This window comes from Physeter macrocephalus, chromosome 11, assembly GCF_002837175.3.
Source record: "Physeter macrocephalus isolate SW-GA chromosome 11, ASM283717v5, whole genome shotgun sequence".
In the NCBI taxonomy this organism is placed as follows: domain Eukaryota; kingdom Metazoa; phylum Chordata; class Mammalia; order Artiodactyla; family Physeteridae; genus Physeter; species Physeter macrocephalus.
Window position 1 is genome coordinate 140,391,296 of NC_041224.1, and position 24,943 is coordinate 140,416,238.

Here is a 24,943-nt window from a genome sequence, read left to right on the forward strand (position 1 = left end):
GACTGCATGTCTCAAGAAGAGCTCATAAGAGAGTTATGAGGCACCTAGGAATCTCCCCATTAACTTTTCTCACATACCCAGATGTTATGAAGCCAGATCCATAGTGAGAAAATCTCCTCAGAGCACCTTGGGAACTCAGAGGCTTGGGATAGCTATGTGGATTGGTCGAGGAGTCTGAACTGACCTGTTTATTCTCCTTATTTCTTGGCATGTCTCAAACCTGAGACTGAAGATCGCTCTGGCCTCAGGGAGAGTGAAGCACTTTCTGGAAAAGAGCTCAATGATATACCCATCCTTCAACAAACACTCCATTCTCCACATATGCAAACACTCCATCCCCACCGCCCCCCGCCCTGCCCAGTAACACCCTGGAACCAGACATTTCTAGAACCTTGGTAAAGCCTGAACAATACAGGAATAAGAATCAGTGTCTTCCATACAGAGTACAAAGACCAAAGCCAAAAGATGGTAGACAAAGGAAAAACAGTTCATAAGCCGATAAGAGAATAAGATTCAGAGATGCTTTCAGGAGAATAAGCATGAAGCAAACCTTGTATGTTTAGCAATTTGTTTAAATGGTTGTGTAGGAAGAGAGGATTATTTCCTTCATATTAGAGTACAAGTTTCTTGAAGACAAGGGTCATTTTATATCCTCCTCATCACACCAGTGCTTTTTTGTAAGCTTATCAAATAGTTGTTGCATTTATCCAGAGCCTCAAAATAATTGACACAGATTCCATGTGAAACATTCTAGGCACATCTCCGTGCTAGCCCACCATCTGAGCTTATGGGTGGAAGGAAAATAATTTCTATGTCAGAGTGTCTCCAAAATTATGCAGAACTGGCATGGAGAGGATTATCAGAGTGAGAAATTTTGCAGTCAGGCTCTCTGGGGCCTTTTTGAAGAAGGTGTTTATAACACATTTTGCTGACTGCTTCCATAAATTCCAAGAGCGCTGGCAATTTTACATAAAAAAAGAAGAAGTGAAAATGAAGCAATTTGTCTTTGAGAACATCCTTGAATTTCTACTGGTTGCGTCTGATTGTAATTTGGCTGTGAATAAATTTTTACATTTGCACTGTGGTATGAAGAAACACACACCCTGATACTTTAGAATACAACAATGTCTAAAAACATCCCCAAGTTCAAAGGGCAAGGAGAATTCTCTGAAACAAGTTTGGCCAGCACTCTTGAGAACACAAGGAGGAAACTTTTCATTCCCTAAGAACCATTGACCTCAGCCCTCTTCTTTTTTTTTTTTTTTAACATCTTTATTGGAGTATAATTGCTTTACAATGGTGTGTTAGTTTCTGCTGTATAACAAAGTGAATCAGCTATACATATACATATATACACTCAGCCCTCTTTTGGTCTTTGTAGTGCAAATACTGGATTTGTGGAGGCATTTGGAGGGTCATTAATTAGAAGCTGGGGCTACTTTCGTGTGGGGAGACCATGTTCAGATTAAAGGTCCTGAAGTTTTGGATGAGGCCAGCTCTCAAACATTGTAGTTTTTCTATTGTTCTTTATTAATTAAAAAAAAAAAACAAAACAAAACTTTGAAATAATAAGATCAGTAATTGGAATAATAATAATAGTTAACATTTATTGAGTGCTTACTAGGTGCCAAGAACTGTTTTATGTGTATTAAGTCATTTAATCCTCACAACATCACTATGTTTAGAGATGAGGAAGCCTAGAAACAGCAAAGTGAAATAAGCTGACCAATGCCAAGGCCACATGACACAGCCAGGATTAAATCCCACGTTTAGCTTGATGCAAAAGCTGAGCTCCCACCTGAGCAATGCCACTTTTCATTGGTGCCACACTAACTGGACAGGTGGGGGAACTAGGACCACAGGCCTGATATTTTGTGCTGAGCTCTAGTACCTAGACCCCTGAACAATTAACCCAGTTAGAAAAATTAAAAATAAGAAAAGGCTGAAACTGAAGAGCGTACCCTCTGTCCGCTTATCCAAGGCCAGGCTGACAAAGCCGGTTCAGGGTAGTTTAAGATTTTCCCTTTCCATGGCCAGATCTGTTTTAGATCGAGCCTTCCAGCTGGTTCTGATTTGCAGGATGGTGCTCAGTTTTCCAAACAAGCCGTGCACTGGCATCTCAGAATTCCTTTCCAGCTAATGCTAGTTCAGTTGTGCCACAATTCCCGTGGTTGGGGTATGTATTTATTCCCTCCCCCCGCTTTTTTTTTGGAAAAGTGGAGCATAACATTTCATTTTTAATGTTGCATGTTGTAATATTTTTACATGCAATTTTCTCCTTCAGTTTATTGCTCCCTACAAAGGAGTTTGTGGGTATGATTATTGTATCATGTTTATAATTGAAAACAGCTGACTTCATGGATTTTCACATTTTACCTAGTTTTCCAGCTGGGTCTGACTTTGGCTTCTCATATGAAGCATAAGGGGAGGTGGTTTCAGGGAGAGAGTGGGGGAGGGCGTCAAATCATTCCTTTTGTAGCCAACAATGGTAAACTAGCCCCAGAGAGGAGAGGAGAGGATTCTCCTGGCACAGCTCTTTCAGAGCCTAAGAAACGTTCTGGTGAGCAACTTTCAAATACGAAAAAGGAGAGAGAAAATTTTAAGTGAATATGTGAGTTATGATGCTAGAGCTACCATTCTATTGAGTGCTTATTACAGGCACTGTGCTGAGTACTTTATACGTTTTTTCATTTAATCCTCGCAACAACTCCATTTTGTGGATGAGACTCTACTGCAGTAGGGAGGGTCAGGATGAAATGTAATTGAGGGAGCTGGGATTCAAGTCTAGGATTTTCTGAGGCCAGAGACCAAGCTTTTAAGCACTCATCCTACTCTTCCTCCCACTGGGCTTTCATGCATAGGTAAGGTTCTAGCTGGAAAGTCATTCAAAGGTCCATTAAGAAGGACACTTCAGTCCTGCTCCATCTCCATTGGAAGGTGAGTGCCCCCTGTGATGGCGACCCCTCCTTTAGTCTGATAAGATCTCTTATTGTCAACCCATATATTCCCCTACCCCCATCACTTAAAAAAATATATATAAATTTATTTATTTATTTACTTTTGGCTGCGTTGGGTCTTCGTTGCTGCGCGTGGGCTTTCTCTAGTTGCGGCGAGCGGAGGCTACTCTTTGTTGCGGTGCGCGGGCTTCTCATTGTCGTCGTGGCTTCTCTTGTTGCAGAGCATGGGCTCTAGGCACACGGGCTTCAGTAGTTGTGGTTGGCGGGCTCTAGAGCACAGGCTTAGTAGTTGTGGCGCACGGGCTTCGTTACTCCATGGCATGTGGGATCTTCCTGGACCAGGGCTTGAACCCATGTACCCTGCATTGGCAGGCGGATTCTTAACCACTGCGCCACGAGGGAAACCTCCCCATCACTTTTTTTTTTTTTTTTTTTTTGGTGCCGTACGCAGGCCTCTCACTGTTGTGGTCTCTCCCGTTGCGGAGCACAGGCTCTGGACGCGCAGGCTCAGTGGCCATGGCTCACAGGCCCAGCCGCTCTGCGGCATGTGGAATCCTCCCGGACCGGGGCACGAACCCGTGTCCCCTGCATCGGCAGGCGGACTCTCAACCACTTCGCCACCAGGGAAGCCCTCCCCATCACTTTTAATAGTCTCCTTTCCCTGTATGCCTCCCTCAAAGCCTTGGGGGAATTGAAAAGGGCAAGGTGTTCCCATTTATAGGGTTCTCCTACATGACAAGTATTGACAGATGCTGAAGATGTTGGACATAGATGGTCTCCTCTGTGCACTGTTCTTTTTGCTGGAGATTCTTAGCACACTGAGTCATTGTGGGTAATATCTTGGTGCAGCTACTTACTTATAAAGTGAATTCTCTGTGAATTATTCAGGATTACAGTAGTTGCTATGGTCTGAATGTTTGTGTCCCACCCAAATGCACATGTTGGAATCCAGATGCCCAATGTGATGGTGTTAGAAGGCAGGACCTTTGGGAGGTGATTAAGTCATGAGGGTGGAGCCCTCATAAATAGGACTAGTGGCCTTATAAAAGAGATCCCACAGAGGGTAGGGATCTCTAGCCCTTTTTGCCATGTGAGGATACCATAAGAGGTCTACGACCTGGAAGAAGGTCTTCACCTGACCATGCTGGCATCCTGATCTTGGACTTCCAGTCCCCAGAAATGTGAGCAATAAATTTTTGCTGTTTATAAGCTGCTCAGTGTGTGGTATTTTGTTATAGTAGCCTAGATGGACTAAGACAGTAGTAGAGATCTATAACTTGATGGTCCATCTTTTCTCAGACACATTCTCTTGCTGCCATTGAGTAGACAAAGGAAGATGTGCCAGAATTTTATGTTGACTCAGCCTTAAAAAGGAGCCATTTTTCCTTATCAGTTGGCCCTGTGTGGGTGATTCTGGAGGAGGCTGGCTTACTAAGTGCTTGGCACCTGTAGCTTGCTGTTCTAATCTGTGTCTCCACTCTCTTGGTTGTTGAGCTCACACTTGGCAAGCAGTGTTAGGGTATCTTAGAAGAGGGTCTGAAAACTTGAGAAAAAGTATGTACAATTCACAGGTTTTGCTTTAGTTTTTCTTTGTTTTTGCTTTGTGCTCTGGCAGTGATATTGAAAATTGATGAGATTGTTCTTGGCTAGAGTCTATCCTATAATTTCATGTAATTATTCCATATTCTGTGCAACAGAACTGAATTTTTGAGGTAAGTGTATAGGACTTAATAACTTGCAGTCTGGATTTCTTACAGAAAGAGACCTGAATGATTTTGATATTCTTTTTTGGCTCTTTCGTCATAGATTTGGCCACAGACTTCCCATGTTTTCTTGATTTAGTGAGATACTTTCTGTGCCTTCAGAAAATGTTTATGTCTGCTTCTTTCTTTCTAGAAAGGAAAAGAAAACATCTTGAGTTTTTCCTTAGCAGACAAACTATTCTTTAAAATATAAATAAACATTGAGTATGATGCCATCCATCAATGTGTTTTTCCCACATTGGTGAGAAGTGCACTCTGTCTTTAGTGTTCATGTTGTCTCTAAGGGAGGTAATTCATTTCCTCCTGGGTGTAGTACGTTTGTATTTAGGTGGCTTCGTGTGGTTTAGGCTACAGAATCAAGATCCAAAGGGCAAGGCTTTCCCCTAAGGCAAGGGTACCTTAGTTTATACCATGTTTCTCACCAAAGTGAAAGGAAGAATTTTATTCATCAGAAATTGTCCATGAAATTTATTAATAAAAAAACCCGGAAGAATTCCCAGAAGACTGCATGCTTCCTTCTCAGGGGACTGAGGAAGGATCAGGTGATGCACAGTTCTTCAGCCAGGTGGCCAGGAACGGGTCAGTCCTGGTGGTCACACCTGGCCAGGAAGCCAAGGAAAGTGTTCACAGGAAAGTGGAAGAAGCTAACAGAGGGAGCAGATCTGTGAGGCAATCTCAAAAATGAGAGAGAACAGGAAAAAGTTTAGTAGCTATACTGGGCTTGGAATTTGGGGGATACGGACAAAGGTCTAAATATAACTTTGGAAAACTTTCTGGTTGATACCCTGTATAAAACTCCTGGATAACACATTAAAAAAACCCTACAGCCAATATCTACAATATTGTCCAAAGGTTAGGAAGTCTGATTTGTGTGTCCTTTGAATGTAACTCCCAGCTGAGACTGAGTCACATGGGACCTTGGGGATGATTTAGGTTAAATTACGTATTACAAAATATAAACATATTCTTTTTTTTTTTTTTTTTTTTTTTTTTTTTTTTTTTTTTGCGGTACGTGGGCCTCTCACTGTTGTGGCCTCTCCCGTTGCGGAGCACAGCCTCCGGACGCGCAGGCCCAGCGGCCATGGCTCACAGGCCCAGCCGCCCCGCGGCATGTGGAATCCTCCTGGACCGGGGCACGAACCCGCGTCCCCTGCATCGGCAGGCGGACTCTCAACCACTGCGCCACCAGGGAAGCCCAATATTCTTTAGTAAAATATCAATACATTAATGTCAACTAATCACAGTAGCATAGCATTTAAAGATAGTTTTGAGCAAGGTGAAAAGGGTTACGCATAACTAGGCATAACCATGAACTTTTACATCAATCTCTGCCTATATCTCTGCCTTTGGCATACTCAATTGAAATTTTGAAGAAAGTTTAGTAAGTGGACAATTTACAGAGCTCTGGGCAGGATTAAGGAGACCAAGAAGGAATGCTGAAGCAACCAGGGACAAGCAACAATGAGAAACTGTTTCCAGGGACTGAAGAGCGGAGGGAAAGAACAGTATTTCTGGGATCCATTGAGAGCTCAGGCCGTGGAAGAGGAGCTGCCTGACAAGAGCCATAGTCAGGGAGGGACTGAGCCACTGCCAGAACCGGGGGGGCTGAGCAGGAAGGAGCAAGCATCTCTCTCCTTTCCCACCCTCCTTCCTTTAGCCTTTGCCTTCCATTAGCTAAACGCTATAGAGCACCAGAGTCCAAGGAATCTAGATAATACTATCTGTGTCAGTTCTCTGGGGATCTATGTTTCCAGAGAACAGAGAATGGGCCTGGGGTGGTACACGAATGGAGAAGAACCAGTCCCCTGTATATCCCTCTAGTGAATTTTGACTCTTCTTTAAGAAAAGCCACCAATTTTTGAACCTTTCTTAGCATGTCCGGGCTCTATGGCTCTAAGACCTTTATAACTCTCGCCCACACTAAGCTTTGCATTCCCTAGAGTTTTTTTCTGCAAAAAACAGTAGTTTTCATTTCTTCCTGTCTCAACACACATGAAAGACAGAACACAGTACCAGGACACATCAGCACACATCAGTTTTGCTGGTGTGCAAGGAAGGGGTGATTCTCACTGCGAGAAGGGAGCATGATGCCCTGAGGAAAGGTATAAGAGAAGTCTGGGGTGTTGGCGTACCATTTGAAACAGCCCCTCCAAATTATTCTGATAAGCCTCTATACTCCTCTGAGGATCACTGTGCTTTAACCAGGAGTCTCTTGATGACATGAGCTTTTTCATTCTGATAGGCAGGGTGGGTTTTTTCCCCAAAACATTTGGTTTTCTACCAGTGGCAGTAGTAGAAATGCTTGAGAATTTGAATTCCAGGGACTTGGATTTGAATCTGATTCTAACTATGTGATCTTGGGCTAGTCAGTTAATATCTCTGAGATTCAGTATCTGAATCTGTAAAGTGGGCATAACTATACCTACCTCCCAGGGTTGTTGAGAACAATAAGCTAAAATCAGCTGAAGTGCTTTGTGAGTGGGAAAAATGTTAGGTAATTGTTATTTATATTATCATTATTATCATGATGTCTTTTTATACACAGGAAAAGCTGGCTTTTTGTTCCATGTAGCTGTCCTAAAACTGGAAAAAAAAAAGGTATTCTAATCATTTATGGAATTACCCCACTGTGAACCTTTTGTATCAGTTCTTTTCCAGTCAGAAGGGAGCATAGTCTTCTGGCCATTATTATAGTCCTTGCTCTATTTTTCGAAGTCCTAAACTTAAATGAATGAGTTTTGAATTAACATAACTCTTTTCTTAATTACAATCACTTCTAGCTTCCTTTGAGATTTACAGTCTAACACTTCAAGCACAGACATTTTTCCCCTTAGAAGGTGTACTTTTTAAAATTTCAAACTTCAAAATATATTTATGATACTACACTAAAAGTAAAATGGACATGTCTCCAAGTGATGACATTATAGGTGAATATATCTTATTGTTCAGTTAGCCTTAATATTGTTGCATTGCTTCTATAATTAACAAGGCAAACATTCCTTTAAATCAAACATAGTAAGTTTTTTTAAAAATAATTTATTGGCTTTTGTAAAAACCATAATGATTCACACTTATTGTAGCAAACTTGAAAAATTAAGAAACATTGTGTGGGTAGATTTAGTCTTCAAAAACAACAACTGATCTTTTAAGGCTGTTTGCATTCCAATTTTTCCCCTCCCCATGTATATATTTTAACAGCTGTGAACATTTTCATCTCATTTTCTCCCACCTTAGAATAAGAGTATTCCACATTGTTACTACAGATTTTTCATAAACAGTTTTAATGGCTGGATAACATCCCATCAAATGGATATGACATTAACATCAGACATTTGTGATTTGTTTCTACTGGATCTTAATATATATTAAATTGAGTTGAATAAGGACAAGAAGAATTTAAGAAGGAAAGAGGAACTTCTCTCCAACTTTTCACAACTTCCTCTGTTTTACCTGGATCTTCTCCATGTCTCATTAGAATTTAACTAATTTGTTTTATAGCAGCTCTTGGAAACTCTGGCAGTGTGATAGACACATCCCTTTCACTCCTGATCACACAGACAAAGCTGTAGTACCACTCTGGCAGAGGCAGCGAGCCAGAGGTATGTGTTATATTTGGAGTTTCCCTAGAGAAAATCCGAACTTTCAGAAGTCTGGACTTTACAGCTGTTTCTGCTACACACATATACAAACACACTCACAAATGTTGAATATTGGGATTCTAGATGGCTTGCTTTCATTATTCAAAGAAAATTTTCTCTTTCCCAAGACATCTAAAATACTGCTATGAAGTCCAAGAATCATGGGAAGTTAGGAAGTTCAAAGATTATCTATATAGCATTTTTGACATATGACATGTCTACCATGTTTTTTTCCATCCTAAACACATAGCAGACATAACTAATCAATCACTCTTTCCTGAGACAGCTTCAGACTCCTTCCCAGGATAGTACTACCACAGCAACCCTCATAAATGGTTCAAGAAAACAAAACTACCTACCATCAAGAGCTCATTGAACCCCCTTATTTCACAGGTAGGGAAACTGAAACATTTTAGATTCTCTGCAGCAAAAAATAGTGTATCTGCTTGGCTTGTTAAGCATCCATTGAGTTTTACATTTTAAAAGCATTCTCAGATGATTTGAAGGCACATTAAAGTTTGAGAAGCACTGATCCAGAGCACTGGATCTAAGATGTCACAGGTAAGAACAGATCCTGAGAGAAGCTGTCTGGCAGCCATAGGCAGGATCCCATGGGAATCAGTACCTTGGAGAGGGCATCATGTATGATGCACTGGTCCTCAGCTTCACAGGTCCAGACACTTGTCGGTGACACAGAGATGACCAGCACACAGGAGACAAGGTCTTGTTAATGAAACTCACAAGGCATTGGCATGTAAACCAGAATCCCTATGTATTAAATAGTGGTATGAACAACATCTGTCAGAATAATTCTTTGTAGTTATGCATAGTTTTAGAGGTCTTCGCCTGGTAAGTACCTTCATGCAAAAGGCCTAAATGTCACAGATAATAGAAATAAGAGTGGGCATTTCTAAGGCATAGTTTCCTCGAACTGTGGGTGTTTCTCCTTCAAGAGAGCTTGATAAATATGAAGATATTCGCACCATTACATCACCTTTAAAAACTTTCACCAAAGCCATCCTTGCTCCATGCTAGATAAGTTATAGTGAGTTTTCTTTTCTATCAACAACATTTCAGCTATCTTTCTGAGGGTATTTGCTGATTTCCCCAGTTTTAGGAACAATATACTTATAAGCTATTTCATAGGGGTGTCTGCTTCTACAGCTGTCTAAATTCCATGTACTTCTTACTGGCTTCATTCTCTAAGGAGGACTTTTCCTAACTTTATAAATTCCAGGAGCTCCTTATTATGGCTACAATGACTATTTTAGTCAAATTTTGGATCCCCAGCTGATTTGGGGCAAACTGCTTAGGCTATAAGTATTTAAGTTACCTTTTTGAAAATCAGTGATGAGATAGTTGGAAGGATTTACAAAAAGGGTCAAAGCCTTCACTGTAAATGTACTTGGAGATTACAGGTTCAAGATGTTCTTTAAATCCAAGGCATTATTCTCTGCCAGATTGGAAAAGGCACAGTATTATGGTCATGAAGGGCTCCGCTGGGTCTACGTGGTTCTGTTAAATTCATTTAAAGCCAGACTTCTTGGTTTGCCAGAAGTAGCTCTATAGACCAAACTGCTAAAGAGCGGTTGGGGATACTATAAATTTGCTTGACATGCATCATTTCCAAACATTTCCTAGACCTTGTAGAGGGGGAGCATTCTACTTCTCCAACAAGTGGGAATGGGAGGACATATTCTTGTAGAGCTACATCCATTACGGTACTCCTATTTCCATAATCAAAAGACAGCCTTTACTATTTTATATTATTGGACAATAAATAGCCCTTAATGCTTTGCAGTTCTTTTCCTCTGGATACTTCTGGAACACAGTTACATGCCTACTACTCATGACATGAGGGGATTCATGATGTGAGACCTCTTATTTAGCTTCCAAATCGTCTCAAATCAGATCCGAAACTTAAGAAGGAAACCAATCAATTAATCAGTGATTATATAACATTAGTCAAATGTCTTTGCTAAATCAAGGCAGAGCTTACATTTCCTAGGAGCCCAATTCCATTAGCAGTGCTTTCTTATTCAACAAGGTAGAGGTGTGGATTACTTAGCCAGTGTTTTAGGACTGTGAACACTGAATTGCAGACACAGCCCAGGGCCAGAAGGGAAGCTTGCTTTACACCCAGTCACTAGCTGTAGTCACATGTGAGACTCAAGTGAGACCATACAGTAAGGGCTTCGCAAAGGTAGAAATACTAAATAAATGCAAGGGGGTTTGCAGCTAAATAAAATGTTTTTATACCTTCAGTTTCCACCTAGCTGCCCAGGAACCAGTGAATTCCTTTTCTCAGGCTCTTTTAGGAAATAAATATATTGTCTGAAGACATGGCTCCTGATCACTGTATCCACAGCAGAGGTGTTTCCCCCACTGTACTCCATGCATTTGCTTTTTCATCTTTGAGGGAACAATTTTAGAATCTGAAGTTGGACCTATACCTGTACTGTCTTCTTCAGTGTAATGATGGTCAGCCTCTTCCCTGTCACGTTGTCTCTTTGTATGAACTCACACTCACGTTTCTCCATAAAGTCCAATTTCTCCTTAAAGTTCTTCTCCATCCTTATACTCCTTCCGGCACTTATTGTCTGGTTTAAGAAGTTGAGCCTAGTTACATGCTGTTTGATCTTGCTTTTTAATTGTTTCATGTGCATAAGGCTCTTCCACAAAACTAGACATTAGTTAAAAGCAAGAATTTCTGATCCCTCTTCAATATTCTCTTGTTTCAACTGTGTTTTTATTATAGTTATAAAAACCATATTTCATGAATAAGATAATGAGACATGTATGGAACCCAAGGTCTGTCAACAGGGCAAAATATTCAAAATTTGGGTTTTTCTGGAAAGTTCAGGTTATATCATTTCTGCATTTATGGTGCCACTTGTACTCCTGTTGTAGCCATGCATCTGTCTGCCCTGCTAGACTTTGAGCAATTGGTGTTAATAAAATAATATTAATCTTTGTATTGACATTGCCCACCATTGTTGCCAACATTGTTATCTATTGTCAGCTCTTATTGTTAGCCAGACCCAGCACATTCCTCACAAACCTAATTTTTGAAAGATAATGATGTTCACTTATCATCTCCATTTTGAAAATGAAGTCTCACAAGGGCATAAAGAGTAGGCACATGAATAATTCTGGAATAATAAATAAATAGATGCTGAAATGATGGATGACCAAGACATCCGCGTGGAATGCAATGGGATGTCTGTTTGCACAATTAGAAAGATAATCTTAGAGACTCAGATCATTTGCTTTTTTGAGGTAGATTAGGGAATGTGAGGATGTGAATGTTCATTGTCATTCTTCAATTACTTACACAGTGTGTTTCTTTTTTTGTGGGGTTTTCTTTTGAAATAGCATTTGGTTTGTTCATGTTTAGGGATACTTCAGTGTTAGAAATTTATCAACTTTCCAGTATTAAATTGAGATTTGTGAAGGAATTGTGTGGGAGTATATGGGAGAGAAGAGAACGGACTAAGAAAAATCAAGTGGTTGTGGAAATACTTATGTTGTTATGTATATTTAAACATACCTTTTATCTATGGGGTTCTGGATTCATTTAGTGAAATACAAATACCACAACTAAATGAAATTAAATCTTGGGATTAAAAATTGAAATTCATTTTAAAACGAAGGAAGAAAAGAGTTTAGAAGAAGTTGATTATTTCATATCTCTTGTGAGTAGAAATTATTTGATAGACGAGTATTTCAGGGATATAGAATTTGCAAAAAGTTTAGTTTTATGGATATGATTGCCAATTGGTAATTTATTTTGCTGGGGAAAAGTAGATGACATATTCCAAAACTGTAGAAGACTCAGGCTGTATAATTTTTGTTAAAATAGCCCCTGAAATTACTAAATAGGGGGAAAAAAGCAAATTTTTCAGTAGTGTGAAACTCTACTTCATGTAGTGTGTTCTAAGGCTACACAAGAAAAAATTTGAAAATCCTTATGACCCTGTGACAGCTGATCAGATTGAAATCTCCCATATATCATGGTACAACCTGACATATCACAATACTTTGCTGACTGTGCTTAAATCTCCACTGGAGAAAAGTAATATAGCAAAGCCTAAGATATTATTCCTGCTTAATGGGAAGGGACTAGTCCTGGGAATTGGAACACTTAATAAATATTGCAAAAAACTGAGGATAAAGAATTCAGTGGTTTTCTTGAGATGCATGCTGTCCAAGATAAACTCAGTTTTGCCTGATTACTTTTAGTTTCGGGGTGTGGATTAACCATCTCAGTCTGGGCTCTATGAAGAGAACCCAGGTTCATGCTTGTTCATCTTCCTCCAGGGTTCAAATTCCTTGCTAGGTTTGGGCTCATCCAGGCCTTCCTTCAGAGTCCTGGTGATTGAGCTATGGAACCTAGTCCGTGGCTTGGGTTGTAGATGGTGAGAGCAGACCTTCCCAGGATACAGCCAGCACTGGCTCTCGACACACTGTGAGCTGCTCAGCTGCCTGATAGATGTCAAAAAAATTCCAGCCACTTCTGCTTGGCTGGCATTGAAGTTGACTGTGACACGTAAGTCATTCACTGAGTGTTGTCCTTCTGAGGAGGATGCATGATATAAGAAAGTAAAAACTGTTAATACTGATCTGGAGAAGGTATGGAGAATGAAAACGGAGGTGAGTGTGGAGTTCAGCTGCTAAGAGAATAGATGGCTGTTTTAAGAACTCAGTTTAAAAGATTACTTATATTTGGTAGCATAACTGACTGAGATTATAGGATAACTGAAAATAATCCTTTCTTTAGCTAGAAATTTGTAGGATTTTTAAACTCTGGAAAAGGGCAAGAAAGAGTGACAATGTGTCCAACAGGAAAATACTAACTCTACTTTCAGAATATTCTGGGACATTAATATTTCTAGAATTATATCATATAATATCTTGGTTAGGAGTGAGGTCTCTGGAAACAAACTGGCTCTGCTACTTACTAGCCCACTGAACCTGGGTAAGTTATTTTGCCTCTCTGTCCTGAAGTTTTCTCATGTTTGAGATGGGCTGATTGTAGTTATGGAAACTAAATGTGATAGTGGATACAAACGCTTTTTTAGTACAGTGCCCACCATGCATAAGGGCTCAATAAAGTATTTTCTATTCCATTCATATAACTGGTTCATCGGTAGGTTCTGTCAATTCTGCCTCTAAAATTTTGAATTCAGCCACTTCTGTCCATCTCCATTGCCATCTCCCTATTGCAATCATCCCTAACTAGGCTTCCTCTTCCAGCCTTGCTTCCTGAGGATCCCTTCACTCCACAGTCAGAACTGCTGCTTAAATCCTTTAAGACTTCTTTCCATACTATGAGAAGAAAATTCAAGTTCCTTCCAAGGCCATCAAGACCCTAGGTAATCTGGCTTCTGCCTACATCCCTGACCTCACGTCATGCTGCTGTGCTCCAGCTGCACTGGCCTCTTTGCTGTTCTAGAACAAGCAAAACTTGTTCCTATCTCAGGGCTTCTGGATTTGCGGCTGCCTTTGCCTGAGATGCTTCATGCCTAATTCTTTGCATTGCTGGCTCCAGGTCTCAGCTCAAATGTCACCATCACAGAGAGGCCTTCCCAGACTACCCCAGCTTGGAGGATCTCCCTCCCCTACATGTTGTCATTATCACATCTTTCTCCGTAATTACTTCATAGGATGTATTACAATCTAACCTGCCTTTCTTATTTATCTACTCAGTTGTTTTATTGTTTCCCAACCTTAGAGTATAAACGCCAGATCTAGTTCACTGCTGTTTCGTCATTGCCTAGAATAGAGCCAGGCATGTAGGAGGCATTCCATAAATGTTTGCTGAATGAGTGATAATTGTTAGTTGCTGCCATTGTTATAATTATCACATCATGCTTTGCATCATATCTGAGTCATTCTACTGTTGGCAATGTGATTTAGGAGTGAAACATTTGACAGATTTTAAATGTGCTCATCTAGAACCAATCTTTACTTGGATAGGGAGAAGAAGGAAAGGGAAAACAAGCCTCAAGGCAATATTTAAATGACATGACTGCTTTGGAAACTCTGTGAAGTGCAGGATATAGAATGTAGGTCCATCACATTTCCTGAGGTACCACAGCAAAGCACATCAAGTTAGATTTTAGAATGTCTCGAAGGCAAAAAGCAGGCTTTATGTAGTAGGCTATTGGCCATGGTGTATACTTTTTAGCGACTCTATTATTATGTAGGTGTATAGTTGGTTTGCTGAACAAATCTCCACAGCCAGGAAAGTGTCTTCTGATCTTTCTCTAAGGACACAGTTAGAGTGAGTACTCAGAGTACACATGGTGAGTATCCAGTGGTTTAAGCGAACTGGTGGCTGCTTATGATGACACAGTTTGTGGTTATTCCTTTGATTTCTTTCCCGTAGAGCTGTAATTCCCAAGAGCCTGTGTATTTCAGCAATTTTTCTTCATGCCCCTCTCTGCTATGTCTGTGAAGTACAACAGTCTGTAGATTTTCAGATTATTTTAATTTTATTTCAAAGTACACTCTATTAAAATCTTGCCGTTGAGTGGCCTTGGTGACAATGACTCTGATTTTCATGTCTGTTAAGAAGCTGTGTCTCTCTGCACAACCACCTGCGTGTTGGACTGTGGGAGCTCTGCCATCCACATTACTGGAATTTGGAGGAGTTTGCTGCTTTTGGATTACCGAGAAGGCTGGCACATCTTGGCTTTCTCCATTTCTTCTTTCTGTAGCCTAAGTTTGAGGGAGAATTTTCAGATTTTCTTTCACATTACTTTGAATTTTTTTCAGACTCAAATTCTTACTCTTTCAAGTTTCGAAGTCTTAGAAATTTTGATTGGCAGTTTTTTGAGCTAATGCATCAGTTCAGAGAAGGCTTTGTTCTTATTTAACTATATTCAGAGTACAGGTATTGCTTTGAGAAAGTAATTGAAATCACAATAGGCACCATGAAAATAAGGACTGGACCAAAATGACAGCAGGGAAAGAGTCCCTGGTGTTTAGCTGAGTGACAAGAGAAATTAACAACAGATGTTTAGAAGGAGAGTAAATCTATCCTAGGGTGGCCATATCAATTGTTCTCAATATTCTTCAGGGTCCCACAGTTTTATGGCCATTGCTTCTAAGTATACATGTTCTAGGGGTGCTGTTCAAATCACTGAACAACTGGCATGTATAGCTCAGGCACAGATGGTCAAGATGGATCAGAGTGGATGCCAGCTTTAATGCTGTGGTGGAGTACTAGACTAGGTTTACTCTTGCAGTTACTGGATTGTGGGAGGATCAAAGATCCAGGGAGAGGGCCCAGGGGAGCTGGGGTGTTGGGGACATGGGAGTACAGTGGGAAGCTTGGGGCAGCACTACTTACCAAGAAATATACAGGTATTTCAATATTTTGACAACCTGTATGACAGTACTCATTTATATCAGCTGGACTTCAGTCCTACAAGTTCTACTATAGTCTGTGAAACTGCATCTATCATGCTGTAGTTGACCTTCCAGCTAGGATTGGCACCAAAGGCCACATCTTGTTTATCTCATCACAATACTCTTTGTCCTATTAAGATGGACACAAACTTTTAAGAACAGTTGAGCCAAATAGAAAGACTTACTGTTGTAGAAGGAGAGACTACTGGGGAAAAAATGGGTCAAGGGGGGAAGCTTTGGCTATCAATCACTCATCCCAGCAGAGATTTCAGTCGAAATTTAATGTCAGTCTCCATAGTGATCGCAGAGCTCTTAGGCACAGTTCAGACTAAATCAGGGTGTAGATGGAGGCCAGCTGCTTTTGATAGATGACTCGACATTGCTGAGTGTTTTACAAAAAGAAACCTTCAGTACTGTAAACGTGCACAGGTGATGTCATGAGCCCTTCAAATGGATGAAGGCTAATGGATCAAAAGTGAGTCTGATGCCAAAAAAAAAATGGCTTCACTGAGAGAGAACTCAGGGATGGAGTTACTCCTTTACACAAGGGATCCGGCAGACTTTCTCTTCCTCAAGGCCTTGGTTCAATGCACTGTTCCAGTTTGTTTAGCTTTAACTAGAAAACACTTAATGTTCTTAGAAGTTTTTAGCCTAATGGATTTGATACACAAGTATTTACTTAATCTAAATTTTCCAAGGTGGGTAATTGCTCTGGGGATTGTTAATATTATAACCAGAGATTAAGGAGACTGGCTGGTAAATCCCAAACACTTACAACCCTTGGCAAAATTCCGGGATCACTACCAATAACTCATCATGTATGATTGGATCTAGGTAGAAGATTTGACTTGGGTGGATTTGGCATTTAACCTTTCAGATGAATGGCAGGATTTGCAGGTGCATTTGTTCCACAAGGTAGCTAATGAATGATGTACATAATTGCCAAAGTGGACCCAAGCCTAGAAAGATTCGATGAATATGGTTTCTGCTAAAAAAGTGAATGCTCCTAGACATCTGTGCAGGCTCCAGTTCTTAGGCGTTCAATTTTATTGTAAGAGAAAAGATTCTAGGAGATGATTCAATTGAGAGTTGTGGTCATCTACCCATTTTAAGAGATAGATAATACTAACTCTCACCTGGCTTAGTTTATCTGGAGTTAGGGCAAGTTGAAATACTTAATTAACAATAGTAGGTGAGTTAGCCAAGGGACTAAATGTAGGTGAAAGAATGATGACACCAGGTCTTAACACAAATTGCGTGAATAGTTGTGCAAATTGTAAGCTGGATAAGGTTTATTTAAAACAAACCTAGCTAAACAATTCACTGAAGTGCTCTCCTCAACCTATATCCAGAAACAGCAATTTAGCTTTTGGGAGACATGGTAAAATAGTAGCTTGGACTAGTGCCCAGTCCTCTCCAAGATAAGGTAAAAGGAGAGTGTGTGTCTTGGACTGGAGCCATTTCCCTAGAAGATGCAAACCCAAGACAGAGTCTTAGAAGAATCTTTCTTATTATAATGGGATCTCCCTTCACATATGCCTTAGCAATCCTTGGTCTCCAGGGAGGAAGGGGATTCTAAGCTCTTCACCCTGAGTAAAGTTTAATCAAGCTGCTCTAGGGCATGAACATTATGTGGCTTCATAGATTTTCATGACTGCTTTCTTTCTCTCTTGGTTGGTAACCCACCCTCAACTTGTTGCCCCCTCATTTTTAGAGTTGAATGATAACACTGCAGCCATGAGATCTGGAGTCTTGAGGAACTCCTGAAAGGCTGGATTATGCAACCAAGAAGTGAGTGGGTGTAAGCTCCGCCGGGGGTGAGCCTTGATCAGTGGGAAATGGGAGATGAAAGGGGCTGGAAAGATAAATTCTGCCTCCATTCCATCTTCCATGGACTGCTCTGGGGTACAGTTCCTCCCTGCAGCCCTTCTGGAGAAGTCCCATGTGCCATGTGAACATGCCTGCCAGGTGACCTGCTGGGTCTCCTCCTGGGTCATGAGTGGGGGGATGGGAGGTAGCAAACTGCATCATAATTGCTGTGCATTGTTCTTTGATTTATTTTCTTTTTTCCCTTCCTGTCCTAGGCTTCTATCTCCCAAAGTATCAGCACCTTAAATGAGTTAGAAGGCTCTGCTTTCTAGGGTATCTGGGCTTTGAATCATTAAACATTTTACCAGCTCATTAACAGATTGGCCTAATCAATATGTGACATTATTCTTCCTAAGGTCAGACTGAAAACTGATTTAAGTCTTTTTAATATTCATAGTTTAAATTTGTGCAGTAACAGTCAATACCAGCCCTTCTCAACCATAGTTTGACAGAATGAAGCCCGAATTCCCTAAGGCACTATAGTATGTAATGAATTAACTTTTCTTCTGTGCACCTAGAATGTGCTATCCTTGGAAGAAAGCAGTTACTCAAATCATTTCCTGTAGGGCTTAATTCTCTTGACGAATCCTGGTTGTGAAGGGCTGGTCTAGATATTTTCCTGAGATGGTTTTTATTCAGCTTGTTACTAGACAAGAAAAAGTGTATTCAACTCATTTTGTTTTTCAATTTTAGTCCTGTTTGTCAACTAAAAAAGGAAGTGAATTACCTGATTCATATTTATTTAATAAATATGTGAATACCTACTAAGAGCTGGGTCCTAGGAAAACAAAGAAGAGCAAGGCTTGTTCTCTATTCCCCGAGAGCTGAGTTTAGTGGGACTATAATGTAGATAAATATCATACTATGTGTGCATAACAGAAGTATGTAGAATGTGACATGAGAACAGAGGATCTGAGATAATATTCTCTTTTCACGTTGCATTTTGCTCTACTTTTGTGCCATTCATAGCATTTATAACTTACTGGGCCCTGGAGAACATAACTAAAATAAACCATCTGTAAGAAAACTATGATGAAATTTTCTTTTTTTAATATTTATTTATTTATTTGGCTGCATTGGGTCTTAGTTGCAGCACGCAGGATCTTTTTTGCAGTGTGCGGACTTCTCTCTAGTTGTGGTGTGTGGGCTCTAGAGCACGCCTGCTTAGTTGCCCCACAGCATGTGGGATCTTAGTTCCCTGACCAGGGATCATACCTGCGTCCCCTGCATTGGAAGGCGGATTTTAACCACTGGACCATCAGGGAAGCCCTATGATGAAATTTTCTTAACCATTTATATTACAACAATTTTTTCTGGATTCCCTTTAAAAATAGCTGAGTTCTTCATGGTATCAAAAGGAAAAGAGGTTGAAACTTGCCAAACTATCCAGTTTGGAGTCTAATACCTAGGTTACTGGTAACTAAGTTTTTGATACAGTATGTTATTTTCTTCTGATACTTCTCATGAAACAAAGGTAGACTATCACAAGTTCTATGCATTGTTTTTCAGAGCCTGACTTTCAACATAATGTGACTGTGACATTCACAAACACTGGGAGACCAGAAGTTTGGTTCCAGAATTGAAAGGGTGTCTGTCATTTGTATCTTTGCTAGCTCTAAGGGAGGAGAAGTTTATCACTGAAATTTGCAATTTCAGAAAATACTCTAAAGCATTTAAAATTATATAAATAGCTCTGGCCAAATATCTTGAGGAGACATGGTCAGGGAGCCTGGTCTTGAGCTGTGTTAATTTATGTGCCTCTAAGGAAGGGTGGAGTTAATTGCAAAAACTGTGCTGTTTAAGAAAAATAAAGACTCATTTCTGGCATATAATTTTTCAGGTAACAGTATTACAAATCTCTGACATTTATAAATTAAAATTGTACTGCAAAGGTAAGGAGGATGAATGTTCTTACTTCAAGTATGATGAAAATTAAGAGAAGATAATAGGGACAGGTTTTTTTTTGCATTGAAACACAGTTTCATTCTTGGATCTTAAAACAAAAGAATTAAGATTCTCTCATGGGACAATCAAGTGTGGGGAACTGACTGTAGGTAATAAAGCATACCTGTTCCCTGGGGATGGGGGGCAGGGACTGTATCAAAAGTCTTTTTGAAGTCTGGCAGAAGCCCTATATATATATATACTTTTTAATGCCCTAGAAGAGAGGATAGAAATTATAACTCATTAGCCATGATGAAATAGACCTTGACATCCTCGGAACTTCTCTCTTTATTTTTCATTGTGCCCATTGTTCATTTTCGTCTCTGTCAGTGAATGCAAATGTTCCACATTCTGGACCTCACTGGAGGCCACCATTGGAAAGAGCACTAATCCTAATCAAATCCTTATTCAACACAAGACTTCTTAATAGTCTTTTTTTTCTCTTGGACAAGTATCAGAGAGGATCCGTTTTTCATTTCTAGAAACAATTCCATGAGAAATATAAGTAACAGAAAATCATTTCAATGGTGATTCTCTGTGATTTTGGAACTACCTCAAATTTTGTTGATTTAATTAGTTCTGATCTAGTGAGGAAAAGTGAGTCCTGCCTTCTTCCACCAGTGAGGTCTGCTTGTTTATCAATCCCTCATCAAATTTGGGACACAAGGAGTACATACAGGCAGTTTTTGTTTGACTATTCTCTTCTTAGTAGCGACTCATTTCATTCTGTAGTCAGCAATCTAGGAGAAAGTCATCTGGAGTTATCCGGGTGAAAAAGTCAGAGCTTTTTCCGTGAGGAGTCAAAGCTTCTGTTCTTTGGGCTGCATGATTAGCCTCTCTAGTCAGCCTCACCCTTAAATCAATGAAAAGAGTTCACAGAATGAAATGTTTAGTGCTCTCTCAGTCCTGAGCTAGGGATGGCTGTGCCTGAAAGCAAAACAAATTCGCAACAAGAATTTGTAAACAAGGGTCAGCTGACTAATGCCTGGTACAAAATGATGTCTGACGTCTGTAGTTCTGGTGGAAGTTTGTGCAAAGGGGCAAAATGATTTTGTTCTTGTTAACACTCTCTTCATTAGATGGCTATTGAGCTCCCTGGAGGGGTATCATTCTTTTGGAATTAAGGTCTGAGATGGTATTAGGCTGCCTTTGCCAAGTAATTTTCTTCCCCTTGTGAGTTTTATCCTCCTTTGTTTGTTTCTGTTTGAGACCATTAAAAAACTTTTTGTTGTTGTTGTTCAGAAAAAAAAAACCATGATACCACCTAGACCTACTGATTGTTTTCTTTAACATTGGGCTTATTATCCCTGTGAAGCTTTGCAACATCTCTAGGTCCCCATGGGAAGCTGAGAACAAATGGCAGGCATAGGAGACACAGGTACTCAGGAAGTACTTTTGGCTAAGAAATATTGACTCGTCAAAGTTTAATAATACTATCAACTGCCTTCTAATGAGCATATACCATGTGACAGGCACTGTCATAATTGCTTTAAAAAACAACCTAAATTATATCAAGCCCATAGTATGTGCCACGTACTGTTGTGGTATCATAACTGGGTAGCTCAGAACAATAGGAATTTATTTTCTCACGGTTTCGGAGGCCAGTCGTCTGCAAGGAGGTGTCAGCAGGCCCACATTCTCTCTGAAGACTCTAGGGTCGAATCTATTCCATGCCTTTCTCTTAGCTTCTGATGTTTCCAGCAGTCTGTGGTGTTCCTTGACTTGCAGCTGCATAACTCCAATCCCTGCTTCGGATGTCACATGACCATCTCCTCTCTGAGGGTCTGTGTCGTCACATGGCTTTCTCTCTGCACATGTCTCTGCCCCTCTTCTTGTAAGAACACCAGTCACATAGGATTAAGGGCCCACCCTTCTCTAGTATGACTTCATCTTAACTAATTACCTCTGCAACAACCCGATTTCCAAATAAGTTCACGTTCTGAGGCCAGGAAGGACGTGCATCTGGGGCGAGCACTATTAAACTCAGTACGCCAGCCTTACCCTCCTGACAAATCTCTTGTATGTCTAACCCTGTCTTGGAATCTGTTTCGTGGAGAACCTGGACCCACACAAAAATTACAGACCTAAAAACTGGTAGAGTATGGATTTGAGCTCAGGTTGTGTAGTGGATCCTGCATAGTGCTCCTCCGAATTCCCCCCTCACATCTGTTGCTGGGAGCGCTGCTGGCACACCGTTAGTTCCCGGCTGTCAACTCTGGAATTGCCTTTGGCTGAAGAAGAGTCACCTCATCCAATGCCACACCTCCTTCCCATAGCAGCTCCTGTCCCAAACTGATCTGGGCAAGGATGTAAAGATCTGGCCCCCACCTCAACTTGGAGTAACTGAATTGTCATCCCAGATTCTGAATTCCCTATCAGGCCATCAAGCACCTTTCCCTTAGTTTACACCTAAGGTATATACGAGGAATCTCTAATGACAAGCTGATAGAGAAGGAACAGTCCTAAGCTTGGTTCACAGATGGGTTGACTCAAAAAGACAGTGCAAGGGAAAAGTGGATCTCATCTGCACTATAGTGCATACAGAGGTGGCCTTGAAAGGCAGTGATGAAGGAATATGCCCCAATGGGAACAGCTTGCCTGTGAATAGAGCGGTCACGGTGGTAGGGTTGGAGGCTATGCATGGGCTCAATAGTAAGGACTCCCGCTCAGCACAATAGATCTAGCTACTGCCTCAGCGCATGCCTAACTGCCAGAAGCAGAGACTATCATTTGAGGAGACCAACAAGCCTCTTGGCGGCAAGTTGACTACACTGGACCCTTTTCACTCTGAAGGGGCAGGATTTATTTTGACAAATATCCGTATTTATTCCAGGCTTGAGTTTGCCTTATCTGTCTTCAGGGCTTCAGCTAGCACATTTTCTGGAGAGTTTTTTGAGATGTTTGAAGCAGCATATGGCCAAGCAGGAGTAGGAACCATGGAGAATGTCTACTTCTTGACTTGCATATATGGCCTCAGGATTTGTTGTTCTCCCAAGGGGCCACAATTATCTGTTTGATATTTTTATCGTGGGTTGGGACATTTATAAAGAAACGTCCTGGGCCATAAGTTATGTTTAAATTAGCAACCAAACTCCGGGGTTAGGAAGGATGGTGTGATGTGGGATGCATGCATGGTGTACTGAATGTGGGAATTGCTAATTAATCTACTCATTACCTTCAGCCTTGATCAACTCTTGATCTTATATCCCTGTATTAAGATTCTTGAGATACAGAATAGGACAATGGAAATTATTAAAAATAGAAAAATAAGGTAAAAAAAGAAAGGTTAAAGTTATAGCTATTTTACCATGCCCATCTTTACCTGTAGAAGCTAATTGTAGATGGCATGAAAGAAGAAGGCTTTAAATAATTTAAGAATGATAGCTTAGGCTGTGCTGGATGAGAGCGATCACAGATACTGGTCATCATGGTTGTTACTTACTAAAGTTGAAAATAAAGAAGGAAGGGCAGAAAGAGATCTTTCAGAAGAAAGAGAGCTTCCGAAATTTGAACTCTTCTGCATAGCATAGCTGCAAGAGCAAACAAATGTGGGAAAGGCAGACTGTAGTAGGAAATTTAGGACTGGAGAAAAGAGGAAAAAGCAGAGTCTCAGCTGTGAAACCAGTCCTTTGGGACTCTCCAGCTCATATTCAATTTTCTGAACGGGGATTCTGATTTTTTTTTTTTTTTTTTTTTTTTTTTTTTTTTTTTGCGGTACGCGGGCCTCTCACTGCTGTGGCCTCTCCCGTCGCGGAGCACAGGCTCCGGACGCGCAGGCTCAGCGGCCATGGCTCACGGGCCCAGCCGCTCCGCGGCATGTGGGATCTTCCCAGACTGGGGCACGACTTTCAACCACTGCGCCACCAGGGAAGCCCGGGGATTCTGATCGTTAAATTCAAACGTTTGGACATGAAATAACAAAGGCATGAGCATGCGGTCAGGGAAGACATGGTATATGAAATGTGTGTTTTCTAGGGAGAACTTAAATTTATTGAAGCTTTTTGTGACTTAAAAACAGACAAAAAGCTACTAGCCTTTGCAAGAATGATCAGGATCATTCATAATTTGTTTTTAATTTGGCTTTCCAGCATTTACCCGCCCCCCCATGCCATTGTTTTCTTATGATAATGACCTACGCATCATTTGCCCACTGTTTTCCCCTCATCATGCACAGCCATTCCCTCTGTCAGGAATGCCTTCCTCTCCCATTCCCTTTGGATACTATCTCCTCACCTTTCAGAGAAGCAGATGAGCTTTTTATTTTTTCCATAGGGTGCTCCATTTCTTCAGCTCCCATACACAGTTGGCTGGTCCTCCTTTGTACCTACCTCTGTTGTATCCCTGATAATGTGGCATTAACTTGATTTCTTACATGTCTGTTTCCTTCACTAGATTGTGAGTTCATGAAGCCAGGGACTGCCTTATTTTCATTCTGGACCAAGTGATTGGCATATAGCAAGTGACGCAATAAACGCTTCTTGAAAGTGTAAATTTAGAAATGAGTAATTCCGAAGGAGGCTAATCAGGTGTCCTCCAACTTAAGTCACCAAATAAGGGAAACATTTTTAGAAGCATAGTAGAAGCATGAATTTTCACAGGGAAGATGTTTATTAAGTATGTGTAAAATAAATGTTACGTAACAGTACAGAAAATATCTTCCCGGGAATCTAAGACCAAGATAGAAACCCATTTGTCTCTGCTGACAGAGGCATGGTCTGGCTCTCATTTTCTTTTCTGTGATTTTGTGATTTAGGATCTAAATTCCACAAAGTGAACAGCTGATAAACTAGACAAATATTGGAATATAGTTAATGAGAAAAAACATTTTCTTTATTTTGCCTTCTCGCCATTGTGTTACTCAGTCAGCTATTTCCATGATGAAGTGTTGGTCGTATTCAAGGTAAAAGGATAAGAATAGGTGCTTGTAAAAGGGTTGTATGTTTTGGTGGGGGAAGCATTTTATTTTTTTTTTTAAATCCCATATATTCAGTTAAGCAGTAGTATTTGTGTTCATAAGCTCATTTACCTCAATATTTTCATGGAATAACATCTCACTAATTTAGACTACTAAGTTAAACTACTATAAAAGTGAAATACTGTAGAATATTAAAACAAATTCAGTTAGCACTTTTTAGTGCATCATTAAAGGAAACAGAATACAACAAAGCATTGATAGAGAAATCTAGTTAGCATGCTTTAATAAATATATGACCTGTTTTTAAAGAGCCTAAATTCTTGGGCTTCCCTGGTGGCGCAGTGGTTGAGAGTCCGCCTGCCGATGCAGGGGACGCGGGTTCGTGCCCCGGTCCGGGAAGATCCCACATGCCGCGGAGCGGCTGGGCCCGTGAGCCATGGC

The 24,943-nt window shown here is 40.6% G+C and overlaps 1 long non-coding RNA gene across 3 annotated transcripts in view; it reads left to right on the plus strand.

Moving 5' to 3' along the window:
- The first annotated feature begins 4,019 nt into the window (after positions 1–4,019).
- The window catches only part of LOC102989216 (uncharacterized), a 181,806-nt gene continuing 160,882 nt past the window's right edge, over positions 4,020–24,943 (plus strand). For all 3 annotated transcript variants that reach the window (XR_008618676.1, XR_448524.2, XR_008618677.1), the window contains exon 1: positions 4,020–4,138. This is a non-coding gene — a long non-coding RNA (uncharacterized lncRNA). The remainder of the gene's footprint in view (positions 4,139–24,943) is intronic.